Source organism: Phyllostomus hastatus, unplaced genomic scaffold, assembly GCF_019186645.2.
Source record: "Phyllostomus hastatus isolate PE091 unplaced genomic scaffold, TTU_PhHast_1.1 phas_contig_1, whole genome shotgun sequence".
NCBI lineage: Eukaryota > Metazoa > Chordata > Mammalia > Chiroptera > Phyllostomidae > Phyllostomus > Phyllostomus hastatus.
In genome coordinates this window covers 33,848,924-33,874,535 of record NW_025333498.1, presented here as the reverse complement: position 1 = coordinate 33,874,535, position 25,612 = coordinate 33,848,924, and the positions used below count along the sequence as shown (strand labels likewise).

At 35.3% G+C, this 25,612-nt stretch overlaps 1 pseudogene; it reads left to right on the top strand.

Moving 5' to 3' along the window:
• Window positions 1–1,012: 1,012 nt before the first annotated feature.
• Window positions 1,013–24,937, top strand: LOC123824327 (annotated as a pseudogene).
• The last annotated feature ends 675 nt before the right edge of the window (window positions 24,938–25,612 follow it).

The following is a 25,612-nucleotide window of genomic DNA, read 5'->3' as shown; positions in this document are numbered from 1 at the left end:
ACTTGTGACCCTGAAGCTCATTCTTACCATGACATTGACCCTGACCCTCACACTAAGCCTGTCCATTACCCTCTCTTTGACACAGAGCTTGGATCTGATCATGATCAGTGTCCTGGCCTTGACCACAGCCTGACACTGAGTCTGAATTCTACCATGATCCTTGTCCTAAAACTGGCTCTGACACTGTGACTCTACTCAGCCTTCACAGTGACCCTCACTATTACCATGACCTTGATCCTAACCTTGAACTTTACTATAACATTAATCCTGACTTTGCATTTGGCCTTCAGGTGTATTTCATGAACAGAGTCAGTGTGAGAGTAAAAATCAGAGTCAGGATAAGTGTGAGCATCAAGGACAGAGTCAGTGTGTCAGAATCAGAATCAGAGTCAGGGCAGGGTAGGGATAAGACTAACATTCAGATTCTGTATTGTGTGAGTGTGATCATCAGGGCAGGGTAGGGATAAGACTAACATTCAGATTCTGTACTGTGTGAGTGTGATCATTAGTGTCTAACTCAGGCTTAGTGTCAGAATCAGTTGAGGGTCAGAGTCACATTTACAGTAGTGTGAATGTATATGTCAGTTCTGTTGAGGGTCAGGGTCATGATGAGAGTTAGCATGAGGGTTATCAAAGAGTAAGATGAGGAACCCTGGCTGGTGTGGCCCAGTGGATTGAGTGCCAGAATGTGAACTGAAAGGTCACTGGCTCGATTTCCCATCAGAGTATATGTTGTGGCCCCAGTCACCGGTTTGGCATGTGTGAACAGCAATGGATCAATGTTTCTCTCCCTGTTTCTCCCTCCTGTCCCCTCTCTTTAAAAATAAATAAAATCCACTTTTTAAAGAGTAAAGCAAGGATTAGGGAAAGAGTGAGGTATAGGGTAACAGATCAGAAAAAGTATGAGGGTGAGGATGAAATTCAAGGTCACAATCAGTCAGCAGACTCATTGTAAAAGAGTGTTAGTGTCATAGTGATGGTGTTGCTCTGGTTTAGCTTAAGGGTTAGCAACATGGGAAAAGATCAGAGTGAAGATCAGGGACATGGATTAAGACAGGTAAAAGGTCAAACTAAAAGTGAGAGTTAGAGTCAAGCGCAGGGTAAGGGCAATGGGAGGGTCATAATAAAGTTGAGTCTGTGGATGGGTAAATAATAGAGTCTAGATCAAGGTGAAGGTCAGGTAAGTTTTAGGATTTTTTACTATTCTTAAACCAATCATCTACCTTTTGGTTCTGTTGTCTACTGTAATAGAATATATAATACTATTAAAATTTTTTGATGTAACTTTCAAAACTCATGTAACCAAGCATTAGAGAAATTAAAGACTGATTATATCAGGAATTTTTAAGCCAAGTTTAGTGAAGTCACTGAAATTTTATATAAAAATTGATGAATGCAAATTCATATACACTTTTCTTCTTTTTTTAAAAAAAGATTTTTATTTATCTACTTTTAGAGAGAAGGGAAGGGAGGGAGAAAAAGTGGGAAAGAAACATCCATGTGTGGTTGCCTCTCCTGTGCCACATGCTGGAGACCTGGCCTGCAACCCAAGCATGTTCCCTGATTGGGAATCGAACTGGTGACCCTTTGGTTCACAGACCAGCACTAAATTCACTAAGTCACATCAGCCAGGTACACTTTTCTTTTAAAAGTGATTTTAAAATTCATTTAATTGCCACAAAAGGGGTCTATAAATTCAAATCAGGTAAGGATAACTAAAATACATTATTTAAAAAAATATTGCCCAATTGTTCTAAGGAGGGGTTTTTTTTTTTCATATAATCCTAGAGTATACAGATATGAATCAGTGCACACATTAATAGTCTCATTGGTGTTTAGATTGCTATAGCAGCTGATTTTTATTAAGCACTGGTACTGCTTAGCTAATAACATGTTACTACCTTATTGCACAGTCTCACTTTGTTGTCTGTAGATTTTGTCCAGTCATACAAGATAGTCTATTACATTTCTAGCATTCATTCATTCATTCATTCATTCATTCTCATTTATTCATTCATTTAGTTAGTTTTGAACAATTTTGAGCACTGCTGAATACCATATAAAATGTTCCATTAATTCAAATGAAGACAAGATCTACTACTAGAAAAGTAACCAGGGGCCATACTCTGAAAATATATGTGCCAGTCTGAGATTTTCAGAATTTATTTGTAGAAATAAGAAAGTATTGAAGGATTTTTAAGCTGGGAAATGACACACTGAATTCCAAATTTTTATGGATCATTCTGGCAGTAGGATGAAAGAAGAATTTAAGGGAGAAAAGATCAAGGACAAAAGAATAAGTAAGAAATAAAGAAAACCTGCTTTTGCCTAGTGGAGACTGGAATCTAAAACAGTGGACTGATTTTAGAAATACTTACGAAGTAAAATTCACAGTACATAAATCCATTTAGTCATAAATTGACATAAAGAAGACGAAGAAACAATTTTGGGAAAAAATAACTAAGATTACTGTTTAGGGTTTTTGTTTTGTTTTGTTTCTGATTTTACAGCCAATTTTGAAACTGAACAGCAGACATATCAAGATGCAGATTCTATGACTGGTGAAACAGTTTTGGATTAAAACTGAAGGTTGAAAAATCATTACTTACGTAGAAGCTAAATCATAAAAATGGATGAAATTATGAGGCCACTCAGAGTGAAAAGAGTAATAGGTTAAGATCTGAGCCTTGAACTCTATATATTCTTACAGTTTCAAGAGTGGACACATGAAGAGGATTCCTTAAAAGAGGCAGAGAACAAACGGTCAGAATAGTTTTGGGAGAAACCAGATGATATAATGTTATGAAGGCAAGGAAAAGAGTTGAAGAAGGGAAATTTCATCAGTCTCAGGTGATGTAAAGATGTAGAATAAGAATAGAAAAAATATATGCTTTTTTAATGTGGCATTTAATGAATTGTTTATTGATCAATAAGACAACCTCCACAAATCTGCCTGCCTCATTCAACAGACTTGACCAATTACATTAAAAAATAATTTGTTCATTTTAATGTGAAGAGTCAAAGCAGTATACACATTGATTTCTCAGATTGTTAACTCTGGTAGTTCGAAAGCCAAATATGAGTGTTATGAATTCATTCAATGAGAGATTGTATATGATAATACATCATTATTTTTCATGGATACATTTTCACTTGGCAATATGAAAAGAGGGAAGCCTTTGCACACCAACATGAGACAGTCATTGGATGAAGGTTGTCATAGGGAATGGGCATAATTTTAGAGAAGGTAGCTGCTTTAGTTAACGAAAAGTCAGGGGGAGGGACTGGGCTGTGTGTCAGCAGGTACACCCCCTGCAGCAAGGAGGGGAGGGGAGGCAGCAGAGGAAAGAGTATCTCAGTCCTGAAGGGGATGGTGCTGTGAGCAACACCACTATATATTCTACAGCCATTCTTGTAAAATAAACCCACAGGACCTTGCATATAGTATAGATTTAAGAAGTGCTAACTGATCTTTTAATGGGCTTAAATAAAAGACCTAAATACTTTACATGGCTATAAGACTGCATTGCTGAGCCTTTCCATAACTCTTCATCCTCAACTTGTACAAGCCCTCCCCTCTCCACCTGCATATATTGTTTCTTAAACTTGTCATCCTTCTAACCTGCAAATGTAAAGTGCGCTTTACCTAGAATCCACTTCCATGCTCCCACACTTATAACTAGTTCTCCTTAGCACACAACTTACAATCAACTGTCACTCTCCAAGGAATTTTCCCTTAACCCTAAAAATGTGTTCTTTTTTCCTCTGCTTTATACTCCCATGGCATTATGTGACTTCTCTTTGTGGGATTTATTATAGGTGAAACTAGACTCACATTTGGTTGATTATTTGATTAGTAGCTCTTTTTTAAAAAGATTTTATTTATTTTTAGAGAGGGAAGGGAGGGAGAAAGAGAGAGAGAGAAACATCAATGTGTGGTTGCTGGAGGCCGTGGCCTGCAATCCAGGCATGTACCCTGACTGGGAATTGAACCTGTGATACTTTGGTTCGCAGTCTGCACTCAATCCACTGAGCTATGCCAGCCAGGAGATTAATAGCTCTTACCTTCACTGGACTCAGAGTTTGATGAAAGCAGAAAACTTATTTGTTAATTGCCCACCATATTGTCACTGATATCCAATAATGTGGCAATAAATATTCTTTGAATAAATAAGTGAATGAATGATCCAGTACCATTAAATGTTATGAAGTAAATGAGTATTTTCTATAAAACAATAATAATTTCTATAGAACAGTCAAACCGTAACCCTCAGAGTTATATCTTCTGTATCCAAAGACTCAGGTTGTATTTTATTGATCTGCAATAAAAGAGAGAGAAAAAAGAGAAGGCCTGCCGGAGAGTATACTATATTTGTATACAACTATAAAACTAATCTCAATTGTGGGCTACTTAATTACTAGGGAATATTCATTTCATTGCTTCTTTTCTTTGTTTTCTATAATGAACCAGAAAAAGCCTGATGACTTGCACACCTAGCTGCAACCTGGATCGTCCTGTTGGCAGTAAATTATCCTCTTGCTAATGCATTTTATTTCTACAGATGAAAATATGTTTCTGACTAGGATGACATATCTCCTTTTGCTCCAATTTACTGAAAACTGCTGAAATTAAACTATATTTCCTATTATAATTAAACTTTAGTATTATAATTTGCCCACCACATTAAAGCTTTCTACTCACCAAAGTTAATGAGCTGGAAATACATTGCTGCTTGGCCTGTGACAGGGATTCTCGAGGCTTTGGCTGCGGGTGCAGAGCACCAGCCTGTCTCATTCCAGGAGGGGAATATTTGTGAAGAACATGAGTTGACTACTCAGCATGGACTTTCCTAAAAAGTCTGATCCTCATGCTATAATATTCTGACATTTATTTTTTTTAACATGTGTGTCTCCTACTAGACAGAAACCATGGATCATGCTTTATTCATCAGCTCCTGTCCTACTACCTGCCACTAATAAGCCCACACTAAATGTCTGATCAATAAGTTCACAACTGAATGATACTACTTTCTCAAGGAAGATATATATTTTCTCTGTTCATCTATACTTTGAAAATAGCTTCTGCTCTTTTACCCTTAGACTATAGCTTTACTCAATAAATGTCTTCATAATCATTCAATTGAGGGTAAAAGCTAGATGTAAATTTGTCTCTCTGAGAAATATTTTCATTTTGTTATTTGTGCATTATGAAGACCTCTAAACCAAGACATGTAACAATAAATTTTTTCTTACATATGCTTTGTGTAAAGAATTGAAGACTGCTTAACCTCTGATCTTTGGGAGTTATCAGAGGTAGAAATCTGTCTCCTCTGTCTTAATTCCTACTTATCTTGGGCAAATACCATTTTATCATTATCACGGCAATAGTATTTATTGAATATCCTCTAAGCTTCTCACTTTAATATGTAAGGGTTTCATTCTACTGACCAGCCCTTAAAGAGCTTTAATAAAGCTTATTCTTCTTAATGGGATGAGATAAGATTGCATTTGAACAGAATTGGCATAATCAGAAAGAAGGAGCCAAGAAGAACAAATGTTCAGAGCAGAGCAGATATGATTAATAAATAGCTTCAAAAATATTAAACTTTCCAAAGTCCTTGTTATTAACAAGAATTGAATCATTTATAATATTACTGAGGATCTATAAAACAAGTGCTTCTAAAAAGCTAAAAATAAAATAGATTTCCTACAGACAAAGTTGTTCAGTTTTATGAGTTGGCTCTCCAAATAAGTAATCAATATGAGTGAGGAAAAAAATACATAACCAGTATTCAAGCTTCTAGAGCTTTTTAAAGTATGTCTAGGCATCAGGCAAATGTTTGGTGAAACAATTGGTTGGCAATACAAATGTGGGACATTAGCTGGTTTATAGATTTGGGGGATGATAGTTTCTAAATAGGAAAACTGGATTTTTTTTCCCTAAAACATTAGGAGATTAATTATTTTTTAAAAGACCCTTTGATGGCTGTTTTTGATTGTTACCCCTAATTGTCCTCAACCCTGTTTACTCTTTTTTCTAATATTGTTCCCCACTCCTTCTATTGCTTTAGTAAATGCTCTGAGCTGAACATTCACACTTAGACCTCCTTGCCTCATGGGAAATGCTACAGCGAGAGACTGGTGGAGCTGAAAATGTTCTTAATTAAAAAATATTTATCTCTGAGTTATAATTACCAAGAATGATGATGTGGGTCCTTCAGAGAGGTAGCATGGGTCAGGGATAAGACTGAGGGATTTAAGAGAAACACCAAATGCAGTAAAGTACAAGTTTATTAATTATAACATGGGTTGTAATAGCAAATGATTGGAAATAATCTAAATGTCCACTGATAGTAGACTGGCTGACAAATTATGATATATCCATATAAAAGAAGACTAGGTAGCCATTAAAAAAGTTTTTTAAGCTGATATTGAAAATTAGTAACTCCAAAATGCAAATTATAAAGGAGGGTTTGTGTTTTCAAAACCCAAGATTATATATGTACATAGATATACATTTCCTCTTATGTGGGCTTATAATTCCTCTTTTAGGACATATTAGAAACTACTCACATTTCATGCTGATGTTTTGAATTTAAACAATGTGATCATAATTTTTTTCAAAATATAAGCAAGCACAGCTTCAAAACACAAGTTAAATTATAAATAGGATGTAGATACCCGTTTATTGTGGGTTTGGAGCTTGGTTCCCATTACTTGCAGGCTGTGCAAATCTGAATAATTTCTCTTAACTTGGTGGATCAGAATCCTTGTCTACAAAATGGGGCTAAAATAATGCCTACTCCCCATCCTGTAGGAAGGATTAAATGAGGTCATACATGGCAAACATTTTCTGACACATAATACCAGTCAGGAAATGACATCATTACTGTTATTATTAAGCTATAACACCTGGTTGGGCTCTTTGCCAGGTTTAAATAATCATTTCACTCTCAAAAGTGGCCCAGCATTCTAACTGGGGAGTGTAAAGAATTTTCCACTTCCTACCAGCCAAGAATTAGAAGAAAAATGGGAAATAAAGAAATAAACACTTGTGTTAAATTTCAAAGTCTATTTATTTGAAAGAGTTTTCTTGTGGTTTCTTAGTTACATACTAACTGAAATGAGATTTCTCACTGTATGAATTTACAATCCTGAAGGCATCAAGTGACCTCCTACTTGCTAAATTACTTTCTCTGTTTTCTTTCTTTCCAGCCCCTATGGCTTCAAATTTTTATTCTCATTCTCTAAATTCTAGAAAGTCACCATGTTTAAACAAATCGGACATAAGTAGTATGGAATCCTCACTCTGCTACATGAAGATGTTTGATGCTTTAGAGTATCAAGCTAACTAACCATCAAGTTTCCTATAGATAGTTACATACTCTGCTAATATTTGAGGGGAGGATCAAATTAGGCTTTCAGCATCAAAAAGCCTGGCTTCCATTAAATGTTCCATTTCCTTTCCATGAGCCATTCTAATTTTCACTAAATCTGTAATTAGTTTTTTTGTTCGTTTTCACTTTGGTTTTCTTCGCTGGTTCTTTATCATTCCTTACATGCTACTCGTTCTACAAATCTTAGCTAAATTCAGACATTCCCAGGGTTAACTGCTGGCTGGTCTATTCCAATAATAAACAGATGGAAAAGGTAGACCAACCAGGAGTTAACCTCATGATACTGTTGATTATATTTGTATATTCATTTACTCCATAGTACAATCAAAGCTTCTTGAAGATACAATCATTGTGTTATCAAATTGTTTTCTTCAGGGCTGAGCATTCTACCTCTCAGATGGCAGCCATCCAGAAAGGATTTGTTGATTGAGCATTGTAAGCAGCTGAATCTGAAAACCACATTTTTATGGGAATTTGATATTTCTTTTCAAAATATACATAATACTGTTTCATTAACAAGAGAATGTCTGCCCTGAACATAGGATATTTATTTGTGATTCATATAAAAAGTTCATACAGAAATAATCATTAAACATTTTATGAAGATATCTTTATTGAATAGAATCTAATGACATAATATGAGGTCTGTCTTAGACAAAAGTAGAATTTTCAACTTTGTTTCAGTTATTTCTTGCTGCACAACAAACTGCCTATGTTAATTCAGATATTCCAGGAAGCAGATATGAAGATGGTATGAGATGAGTAAGATATTTCTTGGGAGAAACATCTATGAAAGTTAAACAGAAAGAAAGTTAAGTAGAGGGAAGGAAGGAAGGTTGGGTAAAAGAAATTTTAGATCGTGCACATTTATGAGATGTTTCTGCTAGGCCAAGAAGGGATCCTCAAAGTAAAAATTAAAGTATTTCCATGCCTCACAGAATGGGTCTGGAATCTAGGAGCAACTGGAGGAAACTGCGGCTTCAGCACTGACCAAGGGTGGATCCAGAAGGAGAGCAGCTGAGGCTCTAGTAATTAAGCTTCCCGAAAGTTTTCTTATGGGTTAGGCCAAAAGTAGGCATAGCATCACTTCAGCTGCAAAGTAAAACATGTCTCAATGCCCAATCCAATTACAAGAGGAGTATAGTTGACCTCCACACATAGATGGAGAAGAAATACTGAATTATGGCCATCTTTAACCTATAATTCTTGGCCCAGTAGCTGACTACTCTTAAACTTCTCTTGCTTTGAAAGGCCAAACTTTCTGTTCCTCCAATCCCTTCACCTTTTTGGTTCTGGATTACATTGCCTGAGGGTGAGATTTACATGAGATTTGGGAAATGGAGGTAAAGTAGTAACCCTTACTCTCTGAGAATCTCTATTATTCAGTACAGTGACAATAAAGATGCACTGGTGGTAAGAGATTTCAGCTACTCCTCATTCTCTTCCACTCCAGGTTCAGCTTCCACCCAACTACTGATCATGTTGACCAACAGCTATGTGACATTCATTGAAAGACCATGGGTTGAAAACCCAATAGCTTGAAGAGGCAATAGTTTCCCAAAGACTCTCCAGCAGCTCACCCTTTACAGTTCCACCTCAGTGACTCCACTTGTTAGCTTCTCAGGTTGACTGGTAGGTATCTCTTCCTATCCTCTTACTCCCTAAGACCTGCCCTTTCCCAGTTCCTCCTCCAATCATGTAAGATCTGAGTTATATAATAAATTCCTTATCACATAACTCCTAGGAGTTTGGTTTTCCTGATTAATCTCTGACAGATACACTCATAACTTTCTCCCTTCCAAAACTTTTAAATTAAATATAACATGCAATATTTAGAATGGTATGAAAAAGAATTCCAGTTCACTACCATTGATTTCATTTCTATTGTATCACAATTTCTGTTTTTAGAGAACATTAAATACTATGAAAAAAGCCATATAGATAAAAGTGTTTATTGACTACAATACTTCTGTAGAAATTTATGTGGTATACTGTGGAGAGAACCATAACATCAATTGAAGAAATGGTTTCTTTTTTTAAAAAAAAAGGTTTTATTTATTTATTTTTAGAGAGGGAAGGGAGGGGGAGAGAGAGAGAGAGAGGAACATCAATGTGCGGTTGCTGGGGGTTATGGCCTGCAACCCAGGCATGTACCCTGGCTGGGAATCGAACCTGGGACACTTTGGTTCCCAGCCCACACTCAATCCACTGAGCTACGCCAGCCAGGGCTGAAGAAATGGTTTCTAACTGAGCAAAAGTCATTTGACTAACTTTGAAGACTATTTAGGTACAAAGTACAGAATCTGTATGACTTAACACACAATGATTTGTCTTTGACCTCTCTCCATGTCCACCTTAGGTTACTTGAGAGATTTGCCTTGTAACGTGCCTTGAGGGTCTGGCCCACAGAGACTCCTTTATCTTGTAGTTGTGCTGTTTGGGACATACTGCCTTCTAGTGGGAGACATGTGTGTGAGAAGTTGAGCTCCAAATGTCCTATGCTTTTTTTCAGAAGTGACACATGTCATTTATTATATAGCCCATTATCCAAAATTAGGTACATGGCTTGAGGCTGGTAAAAGTGAGGTAAAAATGGACTGTTTGATGAAGACCATTCATTCTGCTGCTGAGAATGAACAAACAGTAAATCCTGCAAGACACTAAAACTATATTAAAGCAAGTGCCATAAATAAAGAACAAAGTGAACTTTGGGAAGATTCAGATGAATGGAATGACTTGAATTAGTTGGTCAAGCCTTCTTCAAAATAAGTAATGTTGAAGCCGGTTGCAAAGGGTATGTTGAACGTAGATGAGTGGTAATAGATGTGTTAGACTCCCTGGTAAAAGAAGAAAGTTAGAGACTTATGTTTAATTGCTGACAATTGTGTTGTAAATTAAGAGCCCATAAGGAAAGAATCTCATTAGGGTAAAAGAAAAGAAAGAAAAAAGGTCGTTAAATTTAATGACCTAATGGAGAATTAAGGTGCACTGTTTGATGAAAAGAGCATCAAAAGTATATATTAGGAAGTTGGCTCTGCAGGTTTAACTTTCCCTGTAGATTTTAGAGTGTATATACTTTTCTAAAATATTTTTGAAAATTACTTTAGAGACTATAGGTCAAGATGGAGGCATAGGTAAGCACAGCTCACCTACTTGCACAACCACAGCAAAATTATAGCTAATGTACAGAACAAATTTCACTCAGAACAATTAGAAAATTGAGCTGTATGGAAGTCTGACAAGTAAGGAATTAAAGAAACCACGTTCATCCAAGCAGGTAGAAGGGTCAGAGGGACAGAGATGCAGAGATGTGGAATTGGCTGGCCCCAAACCCATATGTGGTGGCTATAAAATGAAGGGATATATTGAGAATGAGGAAATCCAGCCCCACATCAGACCACCCAGCCCAAGGTTGAAGTGCCAAGAATATAAATCCCCATAACTTCTGGCTATAAAAACCAGTTGGGGTTGGGTCAGCAGAAGAAACTATAGGATTCTCATGCATCTCCTTAGACTTACTCAGACTTACTCCCTCTGAGCTCTAGTATCCAGGCAGTACCTTGAAGGTTGCCAGTTGTGTACAGGAGGAACTGAAGTGTCTGGCATCAGAACAAAGGCTGGGGGCACTAGACAGAACTGCAGACAGTGGCATTATTCCTTTTCTGAGTCCTCCATCACACAGAGCTACAGTGCAGAGGGACCACATCTGAGTTACTATCAACCTGGTTCACACTGTAAGCCCCACCCTGATAATTACCTAAGGCTCTGTGCCATGCAACCCACACTGGTAACAGTGGCTTTTCCATAGGAATGGCTGGGTGAGGTCCAGGTTTCAGACCTTCTTAAATATGCTCAAACAAGCAACAGCTGAGCTCAGTCCTCCTTCCTGGTGCCCCCATTTTACCTCACTGAGTGGTCCCAGCCTGCCACTAGCAGCAGCCATCAGCAGATCGCTTTATAGCTTACACCAAGGGGCCCCATACAGAACATAGGTGGAGGCTAACTTTGGCCTGCACCATCTGGAAAACTCTAGAGCCTGTGTAACCACAGACAGTTATAGACCATGTCGGGGCATCACCACCTAACCACCTTCACAAACCTCAAAGGAAGGTGGTTGCTGGGCAGGAGACACAACCAGTGCTACTAGCTGACTGGACTGGGTAAATCCCTCCCACTGACCTGCTGACAGCAATCAGGACTCAACTACGAGAAGAGGGAGTAAGCCTACACAGAGGGAACACCTCAAGTACCCAGTTTGGGGGATAGAAGAAACTGTATCACTAGATCTCCCAAGACACCTACTATATTAGGCCACATTGCCAAGACACAGAGTCATAACAGCTCTACCTAATACTTAGAAACAAGCACAGGGAGGCTGCCAAAATGAGGACACTCAGAGATATGGTCCAAATGAAAGAACAGAAAAGAACTCCAGAAAAAAATATAAACAACATGGAGATAAGCAATTTGTCAGATGCAGAGTGCAAAACACTGGCTATAAGGTTGCTCAAGGAACTCAGTGGGTACCTTGACAGAATAAAAATGATCCAACCAGAAATAAAGAAGACATGAATTGAAATAAAGAACAATTTGCAAGAAATCAACAGCAGAGTGGATAAAGCCTAGCATCAAATCAATGATTTGGAACATAAGGAAGAAAAAGTTATCCAATTAGTACAGCAAGAAAAAAAAAGAATCCAAAAAATTGAGGATAATGTAAGCAGCCTCTGGGACAACTTGAAGCATTTCAACATTTGCATCATAGGCATGCCATAAGAAAAAGAGAAAGAACAAGAAATTAGAAATCTATCTGAAAAATAATAATAGAAAACTTTCCTAATTTCATAAAGAAAGTGGGCATAAAATTACAGGAAGCACAGAGAGTCCGAAACAAGACAGATATAAAGAGGATCTCATCAAGACACATCATAATTAAAATGTCAAAGATTAAAGATAAAGAAAGAATTTTAAAAGCAGCAAGAGAAAAATAGATAATTACCTACAAAGAAGTTCCATAAGACTATCAGCTGATTTCTCAACATAAACTTTGCAGGTTAAAAAGGATTGGCAAGAAGTATTCAAAGTGATGAAAAGAAAGGACCTAGATTATTCTACCCAGCAAAACTATCATTTAGAATAGAAAGGTAGATAAAGTGCTTCCCTGGCAAGGTAAAGCTAAAGGAATTCATTAACACCAAACTACGATTATATGAAATGTTAAAGGGACTTATTTAAGAAAAAGAAGATCAAAACTATGAACAATAAAATGGCAAAAAACACAAATCTATCAACAATTGAATCTAAAAAAGAAACTAAGCAAACAAGCAGAACAGAAACAGAATCATAAATATCAAGATCATTTGGAGGATTATCCGTTGGGAGGATGAAGGGAGTATGGGGAAAATATGAAGAGATTAAGAAGTACAAATTGGTAGTTACAGAATAGGCAAGGGGATGTTAAGAGAATATAGGATATGAAGTTGTTAAAGAATTTATATGACCCATGGTTATGAACCAAGAAGTGAGGATTGCTGGAGGGAGTTGGGGTGCTTAATGGAAGGTAGCAAAGAGGAAAAAATTGGGGCAACTGTAATAGCATAATCAATAAAAAACTTAAAAAAATATAATACCAAGTTGCCCATCATAAAAGCAAAACTCTTTGAAGTTGCAGCTATTCTATAATTCATCTCTATGTCTTAATACAAAGATGTGTTTCTCCCTTTACCTTTGAATAAAACCACAGAAAATCAAACAACAACAAGAAAAAGAGTTTAGTCTAACAGCCATATGATGACTAGATTAGAAAACATGTTGAAGTCATAGGTGTTAACATGTCCTTACTGGATTTTAAAATTTCATATCTGGTATGAAAACAAGACTGTTTCTTCTTGAAACAAACTATGAAGTTGTTTATTGGGTTTTATAGTCAATGTCCCTAGGCAAATACCTCTTCACACAAAAGTGTTGTTGATGCAGCCGGTCTCAGTTTTCAGTCCCAAAAGTGGAGCTATGTTGATGCAGATTGTTTCAGATCTCATAAGACAAGCGTGTAAAGAGAAATATAAGATTTAGCTGTGAATTAACTACAGAGGTATTGCATAAGGAATCTAAATTGACTTCAAAACAGAGACAACCTAAACTTGGGAGAAAATGCCTTATTGTAAGGCCCTATGATCCCTATTGCTAATATAAATGACCTAAGAAAATGATATGGCATAGTGGTTATAGAATAGAAAATTAAAAATTTAATATTCAATATCAAATAATTGGCAGTTGAAATTCTATGAGTGAATAAACATAGAAAGAAAAAGAATAAGAGTGAAAATAGCGGAAGAGTATAGAAGGTTTGGAAATCAGCTCAGGGGATGATAGTAGCTAATAATCAATAAAGAAACATAAACTAATGCCAGAAAGAGAAAGAAGATAAGGATAAGATTACTATTAAGGAAACTATGCATGATAAGTAAGTTTACAGTATAAAATTAAAGAGTTTAATGCACAACTATAATCTAGAACAAATAGTTTAACTTCATAATTAAAACTGAAATCAAGAAAGTTGTGAGTTAGGTAACATCTTACAACTAGTTTCCTGCCAAGCTATAGGATTTAAAATAGGTCTTCTTAATTCTTGGTTGACTTCCATAATCTGTGAGCTAGTCATTGGCCTTTCATACAAATGAGACATCAACACATATAAACATTTAGAAAAGTGGGACAGCTTTGCCCTTGAGGAAAGTAGCTCATGACTATCAACCTAACACTTGCAATTAAATTATGACAAAACATATCTGATAGTGTATCCATGAAGCATGGAATTGATGAGGAGAGGGAGAGGCAGCAAAGACCATCTATTTGCTTAGAGAGTGTTGGGGTGGAAATTAAGAGACATTTGTACTTAGGACATCTGAGATGAATTGAGCCTTAAACTTTTAAAAAATAATTTCTTCCAGGTTTTCTTGCAGCCTAGCCTGTCACAAAACTCAACTTTAAAAAGGTCAAAACTATTAAAAAGCCAAAGTGTTTGAGATATTTCCCTGTTCATTCTTTAAACATTCTGCCTTAATTTTGATGATAAATTGGAAACCAGCTTCAACTTTAAATACCCAGCTCTAGTTGAAGGCAACTATCCATGTAAGTGTGGCTAGTTGCCTGTCAGACCTCCTCTATCAGGTCATGTCATTCCTCATTTGGGGAGACTTCAGAGCTGATTTAAACAATAGTACCCAGTCTACCAGTGGAAGGGAGAACAGCAGGTCTTTTAGCTTTGCTATCAGTAGAGCAAGTAGAAAGCAGTCCTTTTTTTTTAAAAGATTTTATCTATTTATTTTTAGAGAGGGAAGAGAGAGAAAAACATCAATGTGTGGTTGCTGGGGGCCATGGCCTGCAACCTAGGCATGTGCCCTGACTGGAAATCGAACCTGCAATGTCTGGTTCTCAGCCCGCGCTCAATCGACTGAGCTACACCAGCCAGGGCGGAAGCAGTCCTTTTAACAATTCCTCTATTAGTGTTAAAAATTCCTTTGAACTCATGTGCCTGATTCTTATTGTAATTAGAAAGGTTCACCTTCTCTTGCCCTAAAATCCATTTTACTAGCATGTGGGTACATGCTCAACAGGTAGGTGTAACAACAGGTTGGTATAATAACACATAGGTATACATCCAACAAGCTTGCTGTTCTCTGTGGTTAACACTATAATTCTGGTTCTCAAACAGAAAAATCCCAAACCCTCTATTTCCTAGCTTCTGTCCTTAAATAACCGTTTTGGGATTCACTTTGTTCAGTCTTAAAGTTGAGTTAATAATAGATGTTGCCATGTGATGTTACATTGAAGATTGCATCAGACAATGCTTACAAAGTCCTTAACATACTGTCTTAGATTACTTAGTAACTCGATCAAAGCTTCAAAGCTAATAAATGATGCAGTTGGACTTAAACTTGGTTCTATATCTTTCCTTCATCATAAATGGCACATCTATAAAAATATATAGTTATCATCACTATTATTATTGTTCAGGAAAATCTGCTAGTTCCTGTGGACAAAAGTTATTAGACCCCTTTACTCTGTTTTCTACTGCCTTAGAAAGAGAACACTCATAAATGACAAATGCTATTCACCATCCCATAATACATGCCAAATGGGTAGCAAATATTAGGAACTTGGTGAAAAAGGTGAAGGAATTAAGAAAAAAAAAGCCCTAGTAGACACATACAACAGTATGGTGATCACCAGAAGGAAGAGTGGATGTGTAGAGAGGTAGAAGGAAGATAAAAGGAGGATAAATGGTGATGGAAGGAGACTTGGCATTGGGTGGTAAAAACACAGTATAATATATGGATGATGTCATATGGAACTGTATACTTGAAGCCTATATAATTTTATTAATCAACAGCTCCCCAATAAATTCAATAAAAATTAAAAAATTGTATTGAAAGACATTGCTTAAGGCTGATGAGAACAGGCAAACATCATGAAGAAGGGACTTGAGCTAGACTTTGAGGGGCAGTAAGTGTGGATAGAAGCAATGAAAAACAAAGACTATTCCAAACAGGAATAAAATGAAGAAAGTCAGAGGCTGATATGGAAGGTGGATAATCAGATTTACAGAGTAATAATAAAAAACACATTGGGAGAGAGAAGCAGTGATGAATAGTGGAGTACCTTGGATGCCAAGCTACAGATTGGACTTTACATGGATGATAGTAAATTAATTCATAAAAGGCTCAGGATGTCTGTTTATATATTTTATCTTCTGTTCAAATTTGCTTAAAAAAATATCATCCAAAATTATTCCATGTTTTCCAGAAGCATTGCCCAAAATCTCATTAATTAGATGAGATTTACCAAAATCTCATCAAGTAGAGAATCTGTGTTTTTCAGTTTAGCAGAATCTATCTCTTCACATTTTTTAAAAGAGCAGAGATCAAAATGAAGATTTGAAACTCTTGAAAACATTAAAATAAACAACAACAAAGTGTATGAACAGAAAGATTCCTGAAAAAAAAATTTCATTAGAGAAACAAAACCTGATTAATAGAATAGACTATTATTATATCTAATGTTATTTTTAATATTATTATGAAGATAAGGCTACATCAAATCTAAAGTCTGGAAATATGCTACTGTTTCATAGCTACAGAGGATGCTATCTTATTGATGTTGAAATTCTGTAGTCTGTGGGAAGAAGTCGTGGGCTTTCCTTTCTTAGTTTTCTATGAAGTTTGTCTTTGTTGACATGGTAGGTGATTCATAAAACTAATCATAGGCATTCACATTTTCAAACAAAATCAAATACTACTTCTAAGCCTATACACTCATACCCTGTGCACCATGTTCTATCATTCTTGTCTAGTGTTCTCAACTTTACAAATAAGACAATCATCCAGGATTTTAAAACAGTCTGGTAAGTGTTTATAGAAACATAATCTAGTTTAGTAGTTAAAGATTACCAACATTTCTATTTATAAATCTCTATTTTTAGAGGGTTATCAGTCATGTAAAAACACTGTTATAGTTTAGAGTTTGGTCACAGCCACACATCTTTTCATGTCTGTTTAAAGCAAGCTGTTGTGACTACTTCGTTTTAGAAAAGCTGGGTTAAAATGAAATTGCCAGTTTTATACTTACTCGCTCACAGCCATAAAAATGGCTCCATTATGTGAGTAACACTGTTTCAGGTCATTACACTCGTATGTGGAGGGAGATATATTTAGCAGCATAACAAGAATCTGACATTTTAAATGTAGTTAAATTCTGAAAAGTAACAGGTTGGTGATTGACTACTAAATATACATATAATAGAGAGAGTTTAAACAAAGGTTATTTCTTTTTAGATGTAGAGAATATATTTTTATGAACTCAGACTCAGACCCTCTTTCAGAATTCACCATAGCTATCCATGCTTGGGTACAGCTTTTAATATCATTTGAGTCTCAGAGAGCAAACATTTTTTTGTTGTTAAAGAAGAAATGACACTTTCGAAAATGTTATAACAAAAGTAGTTTATCAATAAATTACAGATATTTGGTCATTTTAATTTTATCAGTAAGAATTACTGATATCAATTATTTATATTTTCCAGCTTAATAGCTTTTAAGTCACTTTGTAAGAACATTATGGAACTTTATACTCATGGTGATAAGGGAGGGGAGAGAAATGTTATCTCTATTTTACAGCAAGTAACAATAAAAGCTTAAAATTTGTACTTTCTTAGTTTAGTTATTCTCACCTCCCCCAGTAGTCTTTATTGTGAAATCAGGTTGCATTTTCTGCAACCTATATATTCATTTTGTTATCTAGCATCAGTAGTTAGCTCTCCCTATTTTACCCACAGCCCCCAGATTAGTTGGAGAATGAGGTTGTGATCTCTGAATAACCATAGCACTATCATCTTGAAGCCTGAAGTGGGAGGTACCCTGTTTATTCAGTTTCCTCTGACTTCTAATTTGTTTAAACTTACTTTGTGGATAAATATCTAATTTTAAATACCTTCTACATTTTCCCTTTCTTATCACATTTCTAAATTACCTGATAATACTGTGAACACAAAAACATTCGTCATTTTGAGGTTGTGGGTTTTGGGTTTTTGTGTGTGTTAGTAGTACTGCAGCAGTGGTTGTTATAGTAACCAGTTCTCTTCAGCAGGGGAAGGAGTATGGGCATTTGACAATACTCAAGATTTAATAGAAGAGAATGTTCCTAGATTTCATATTTCATTAGTAGCTGATTCCAGGGCATTTGCTATCTGTTAAAGTCTCTATTTTTAAGTAAAGGACAAAATAGATGCAGGTGCTATCTACCAGTTTCTGTGAATTAACCTGGATGAATAGTCTCCACCAGGCACTTTAATTTGTTTATATAGTTAGTCATGTAACGGATATCCAGATATGTCAGAAAAAAAGTGTCTGAGTTACCTAGAAAAATGAGCAAATTTCATAAAGCTACAAGGTAGAGTTGTATCACAAGGCACTCACAGGAGGCAATTTGCAAAGAACTGGATTCTCAGTGAGCACTTCCCTCTTTTGTTTTTTTTAATTTAGTCTATTTATTTCTTTATTCTTTATTGCAAAAGTATCATCTGTTGGGTTGAAACAAATACTTCTTTATTTTCTTTTCATTTCCGTTTATCTCCCAGAAGTAGTGCCATTAATAAATCTATTTCTGTGCAATTATGAGAATATCATCATGCATGCTCATGTCCTGCTAAATTAAATGCCCACATACATATATGAGATTTAAAAATACTTACATTTTATCATAGGGCATTGGAGTTACTTTTATTCATTTAATATTCTACAGAAGTCTTTTCATGTTAATACATGAAGATATGTTTTATTGAAGTAAAAGAGTACACAGTTGGTTTTGCCATGATTTATGTAAGTAGTGCCTGTTGTGGAAGTTAGGTGCTTTCCAACTTATTGTCTGGATTGAGCAATGATGTGATGAGGGTTCTCATCTGCAGAGCAAGTAGAGAAATTGCTGCATTATGGAATAGGAACATCTGATGTTTTATAAGCATTGCTAAACTGCCATCCAAAATGATGTTACAATTCACAGTTCTATTAATAGTATATAAACACATCGATTTCTTGACATCATCATTAGTAACAGATATTATTTCTCTTTCAAAAATATGTTGCCAGCTTGACAGGCAAAATATGATATTACATGGATGTCTTTATCTGGGGGAAAATTGGGGAGTTAAAACTTCTTTATAAGTATTTATGCTAACCCTTGAACATGTTTACCACATATATTATTTTACTATTTTATTATATAAAATTCAATATACTATAAATTTGTGTATTTAATTAATATGTTAATATATAGTACAAGTATATTCCATATACAGTGTATTATATACAGTTCCATAAATATATGGATTCAGATTTTCCTCCCAGTTTGTAACTTTTCTTACAACTTTTGTAGAGTACCCTTTAGTACACAAAAGTTTTACATTTTTGTGCTGTCACATAGGTCTGATCTTTACTTGGTAGCTTCTCTATTTTTACATATTTTATTCCCAGTGTTTGTATCATTTTGAACTTTACATCTTTAATGTGACATGAGTACATTTCCATGTATTATATGACAAATGCAATGGAGGACAAAGGAATAGAAAGCAGATGGTATAAACAGAAATCAAATGTCTAGATGCTGGAATTACAAACTTACCAATATTTACATTGAATATAAATAGACTAAACACGTCAAGTCAAAGAAAAGTTGTTCAAACTAGATTTTTAAAAAGCAAAACAGAATTAAAAAATAATAAACACCAGACTTCATTTTTTTTCTGTGAAAAAACTACATTTTAAACACAAAGACACAAACAGGTTGAAAACAAGAGGATGCAAAGGATTAAGAAAACTGATGTAGCCCTGGCTAGCGTAGCTCAGTGGATTGAGCGCGGGCTGCAAACCAAAGTGTAGCAGGTTCGATTCCCAGTCAGGGCACATGCCTGGGTTGCAGGCCATAACCCTCAGCAACCGCACATTGATGTTTCCCTCTCTCTCTCTTTCTCCCTTCCTTCCCTCTCTAAAAATAAATAAATAAAATCTTAAAAAAAAGAAAATATTAAGATGTTAAAAAAAAGAAAACTGATGTAATTTTATTAATATCAGAAAAAGGACCTCTCAAGAAGCATACCTGGAAAAGGATTTTTTTCATAATAAAAAAATGTAAATTAATCTGTAAACTATAAATATTAAATGTGCATGGCACTGAGAACAAAAATATTCCTGTTTATGAAACTAAAATAGAACAAGAGTAATATATTTATAAATCCACACCAATGTCAAAGACTTGATTCCATTTTCAGAGAAGTTTGACAAAACAAGATACATATATATGATTTGAACAGTACTTTGAATTAACTTGCTATCAACCAAACTGATTTATTTGACATTTGCAGATACCTACACCCAATATGCAGCCCAAACATATAGGTCATTCAAAAGGATAGATCAAATCCTAGGTTAGAGTGGAAAAAAGTTAGAAATCAATAACAAGAAGATACTTAGAAATTTCAAAACATGGTTATTTAAAAATGCACTCCCAAGTATATGACAGGCCATAAAAAGCCATAAGGTAAATGAGAAAATATTTTGCAATAAGTACAATGAAAACATAAAAATATGTGGGATTTAGTTGAAGCAATACTTAAATGAAATGTGAATTTTGAATTCTTAAAGGAAACAAGACTTAAAATTAATGTCTTGTGCTTTAAGCATATGAAAAAGAATAAATTAAACCAAAATTGATGAAGAAAAAAAATAACAAAAATAAGAGCATAAATAAATGCAACAAAAAATACTAGACAGTCAACAAACAAATAATTTCATTCTTTGAAAAGATAACCAAAATTGATAAATATTTAAGGAGATTTATCAAGAGAAAGGAGGAAATACACAATTAAGCAACATAAGTAACTAATGTGAAGACATTTTAGTTCAATCCATTCAATAACTTAAATTTCCTTAAAGGACAGAAATTATAAGAAGTTACTAAAAATATAACTAAATAGTCCTGTATATGTTTTAAAATTATATTCTTAATTAAGCTACTTACAAAGAAAGTTCCAAATACAATGTGGCATCACTTGTGAACTTTTAAAAATATTTAAGGAAGAAATGATACTTTCCTATGCAAACTCAGAAATGGAAAACAAAGGAATACTTTCTGGTTAATGGTAAGAAGCCACTATAAACCTGGTACCAAATCCAATCTGAGGCAATAAAGAAGGAAAAACAAAAAAAGGAAATTTAACATTTTCTGAAGATTTGAATATGATAGAGAGAAAACAATTGTATTTTTACTTATCAGCAATAAATGGCAATTAGAAAATGAACTAAAATCTGCTTAAAATAGCACCTAAAGCTTCAAGATTAATGTAATGCAACTGCAAAATCAATACACTAGAAATTATGAAATATTTAAAATACATCTAGCTTATAGACCTATCAATTCCACTCTAGGTATTTATCATAGAGCTATGTATCTGGAGAAAGCCTTATGTTAAAATGTTTTCAGTAGTATTATTACTATATCCATGTAATAGAAAAATATGAAAAAACAGATTTCTATCAATGGATAAACAAAATACTATTATACAGTGGAATGCCATGCAGCAATATGATAAATGAATGATTCATGCAATAAAAAGGAATGAAATCCTGACATATTAAAAACATAGCTGAATTTTAGAAGTATGTTAACTGAAAGAAAATGTATAATCTAGTCATAAGAGATTCTTCACTCTGTAAAGCTAAATTCTAATGTTAGAGATCAGATTGGCTGTTGCTTCTCTTGGGAGGGGTGTGATGGTGACTAAAAAAATGGACATTAAGGCATGAGAAAACTTTCTGGGGTGATGGAAATCTTTTATATTTTGATCTGAACATATCACTGGATATAAATGCCTCAATTAAATATGTTTTCATCAAAAAGCATTGTCAAAAATGTACATGAACATGCTACATCAGGGGAAAAATTATTTTCATTAATATATATGTGACAAGTAATTTTTATCCAAAATATATAATGAACACATTCAAATCAATTTTTAAAATAAAGTCAACTGCATTAAAAAATGAGCAAAAGAACTGGATACTTGACAAAAGAAGATACAAGTATGACCAGTTACAACCAGAAAAATTCCTCCATTTCACTAGTGATCAGGGAATGCAAATTAAACTCACAATGGGGTACCATTATACACTCATTAGAAGAGCTAAATCTAGAAGTACTGAAAACATCAACATTTGTTGAACATGTGGTATAACTGACCTCTTTACATTGTCGATGGGATTAGAAGATAATACAGCTACTCTGAAAAACTCTTTGACACTTTCTGATAAAGTTAAACTTGCATATATCTTATATCTAGCAATTCTTGGATATTTACCTAAGACAGACGAATGCCCACAGACTTGAACAAAACTAGTTATGGTGGCTTTATTCATAATGATCCCAAACTCAGAGCAGCCCATATGTCATCAACAGGGGAGTGTAATAACAAAGCACTATATTGTTATATGATAAAATACTAATCAGCAATTTCAAAAAGAATGCATAACTGAAAGAAAATCAACACGGATAAACCTCAAAAGTATAATGTTGCCTTGAGTAAAAGACCAACACAAAAGAGAACTTATGCATGATTCTATTTATATGAAGATAAAAAGCAAGGAAATAGAAGTCAGAATATTAGTTGCCTATGAGTGGCAGTGTTTGAACAGGGCATGAAGAAATTTTGGGGGTGATGAAAATGTTCTGTACCACATTGGGTTGGTGGTTATGAGTGATTACATCCATCAGAAGTCATTAAAAGGCTTACTTAAGATCTGTGCTTTTCACTCTATGTAAATTTTACCTGCATCAAAAATACATGTAAAAATGTATTGCTATTTTACTTGTTTTGTTACTTAATATTTTGGACAAAATTTATTGCTGAAAATTAAGTGATTTATCAAGCTCATAAAATATTACCCTAACCAATTTTTACAGCATATTAATTAAAAGATGAGTGATGAGCAGGACTGATTATTCTTTTGTGACTATTAAAAGTACTGAAGTGAGAACTCTGCCTCTTGAAATAGATAACAAACAAATGTAATCCTTGTTCTCGTGGAAACAAATGCTGGAGCCATTGTGTTCTCCTGTAAATTGTCACAGGGTGGGATTGGGGTTCTGGAGTAACATTAGTGGCAGTAAGTGGTATGACCCTTATTGAGTTAGGAATACCCTTTAGAGGCCCCAGCTCAGTGGATTGAGTGAGGGCTGTGAACCAAAGCATTGCAGGTTTGATTCCTAGTCAGGGCACATACTTACGTTGCAGGCCATGGCCCCCAACAACCCCACATTGATGTTTATCTCTCTCCCTCTTTCTCCCTTCCTTCCCTCTCTAAAAATAAATAAATAAAATATTTTTAAAAATCTAAAAAAAAAGAAATACCCTTCTGTAGTTAACTGTTCTCTTCTGTCATCCTTCTCTGAATGTAATGTATTTTTTCATGTCCGTGTATTTCAGAGTTTTCAGATCCATTTCTTAACACCAATAATTCTACCCATTAATATTCAGTCTCATTTGCTGTGGATTTTGGACTTTGTAGGGGATTAGGAGGAGCAAGGACTTGAAGTTAATAAATATGTTTTCCAATCTTAGCTAACCCAGTTGTTAATTCTGGGATCTTAGGTAAATGAATGAGCATCCTAGCATTAAAAGACCTTGTTGTTTTAATGTGCAATTATATACTATATATGTAAATTGCCTTAGTTTTGGTGGGGGCACAATAAATATTGGTTACCTTTTATTCTGTTTATATGAATATGTATAAGGTACCAAATTATCATCTTTCTTTCTTTCTTTCTTTCTTTCTTTCTTTCTTTCTTTCTTTCTCTTTCTTTCTTTTCTTTCTTTCTTTCTTTCTTTCTTTCTTCTTTCAGTAATTCACTAAAATTCCAATATTCACACCTATTCAGAACTGTGAAAAGTATAGTAGTGATATGGAGTATTATAGAAAAATTAGGAAACAGTTCAGTTTTCTGCTGACTTGCCTGCTGCCCAGGAGGCAGCACTGTGGACACAGAGGCAGGTGATCAACTTTGGGCCCTCCCTGCTAAGCTTCTAGGCTCAGTATTGTTAGAGATACCAAATGAATTATTAGACTACAAAGGCATTAGGGTTCTTAAAATGAGCCATAGGTCATTAGATTTCACTAACATTTGTAATAGTTTCAGAAAACTACTTAGCTGGCTACGAGATGATAGGAACTTGGTCAGCTAAAGCCTCAGAAGATGCCAAGATGTTTGAGACTGTGGGGCTATGGGATTCTGAATATCCCTCATCCTAAACTTGGTAGTTATACAAAAATCCTAGCCCCTCAGTTTGGACACTTCCCTGGTGCATTATTGCACCAATGAGACTGTGTGTGGCGTGGACTTTGACTTAATTCCTGACTTCAAGAGCAATGCTGGTTTGCGACGTCTTCAAAGTCCTATCCAAGACAGTGGGTATTTCCATATGTGGTGTCATTTTTTTGCTGATGTGCAGAAAAACACTGGCTCTGTGGGAGTCACGGTGATGATCATCCATGATGACATGGTGGGGTTCTCCCTCAGAGAGTGCCCCTTGGCCCTGGACTACTGAGTACAGAACAGAAACAACTCCTTGAGCCACACGCCCCGTTGCTTCAGCATCTACATCGTGGGCATGGTCCTGGAGTGGATTGACAATGGCTGGTGCAGCAGCCATCAAATCTCAAATGATTTAAGGAATCATTGATAATCCTCAAGGACTCTGTTTGTCCAATGGAGCCCCAGAAAAGAAGCAAGATGAATATTCCATTCCTCATGGCAACACCAAAGGAGACAATGCTTTAGAAAAATATTTCTCCATGAAGACTTTGAACTCAATATGATCTTGAAAGGGCATAGGTCTGTGGAAGGCATCCGGATGTCTGTGTATAATCCTTTCACATTGAGGATGCTCAGGAACTGGCAGCCTTCATGAAGAATTTTTGGAGATGCATCAGCTGTGAATATATTCTAACCAATATATACTCTCCCTTTGAACAATATCCAAAATTTAAAGTAACTTAACAATAGTTTGAAAAACTTAGTATTTTTTCTCAAAGGAACATGCTTATTATAGATTTTCCTCCTTTGTCTCCTCTTCCTCCTTCTCCTCTTTCTCTTCCTCTTCCTCATCTCCTTGTCCTCCTCCTTGTCCTCCTTCTTTTCCCAAAACAGCAAAATATCCACAGGTCTGTAAAATTGATTGATCTTAACAGACATCTTAAATTTGACTTGAAATGGAACAATTTTTAGAAAATTTCCTTTAGCTTTCCTTATGATTACAGCTTATGTTGTCTTTGCTACTAATTTTTCTAGTTAGATCTTAGTATTTAAACCTACCTGTGGACTTAATCATGCAAACTTAATGTTTCTGTAGACACACAAACATGCAGCATGGAGGGCGGAAAGGGTCCTCTGGGTGCTGAATATTGATCCTTTCCAAAGTGACAGCACTGGAGGCTCCTGGGTTCCATAGCTGTTAATTCAGGTTAATGTTGACCACGTGGCATTTAGGAATTCAAGGCTAAAGGGCAAACTGGAGATTTTTCTTTGTGCTTTTATTCTCATAATTAGATAAAAGTGACCATGTGTTTATGTGGCAAGATCTGTTTTTAATACCAAAGCTTTTATCACTAAGC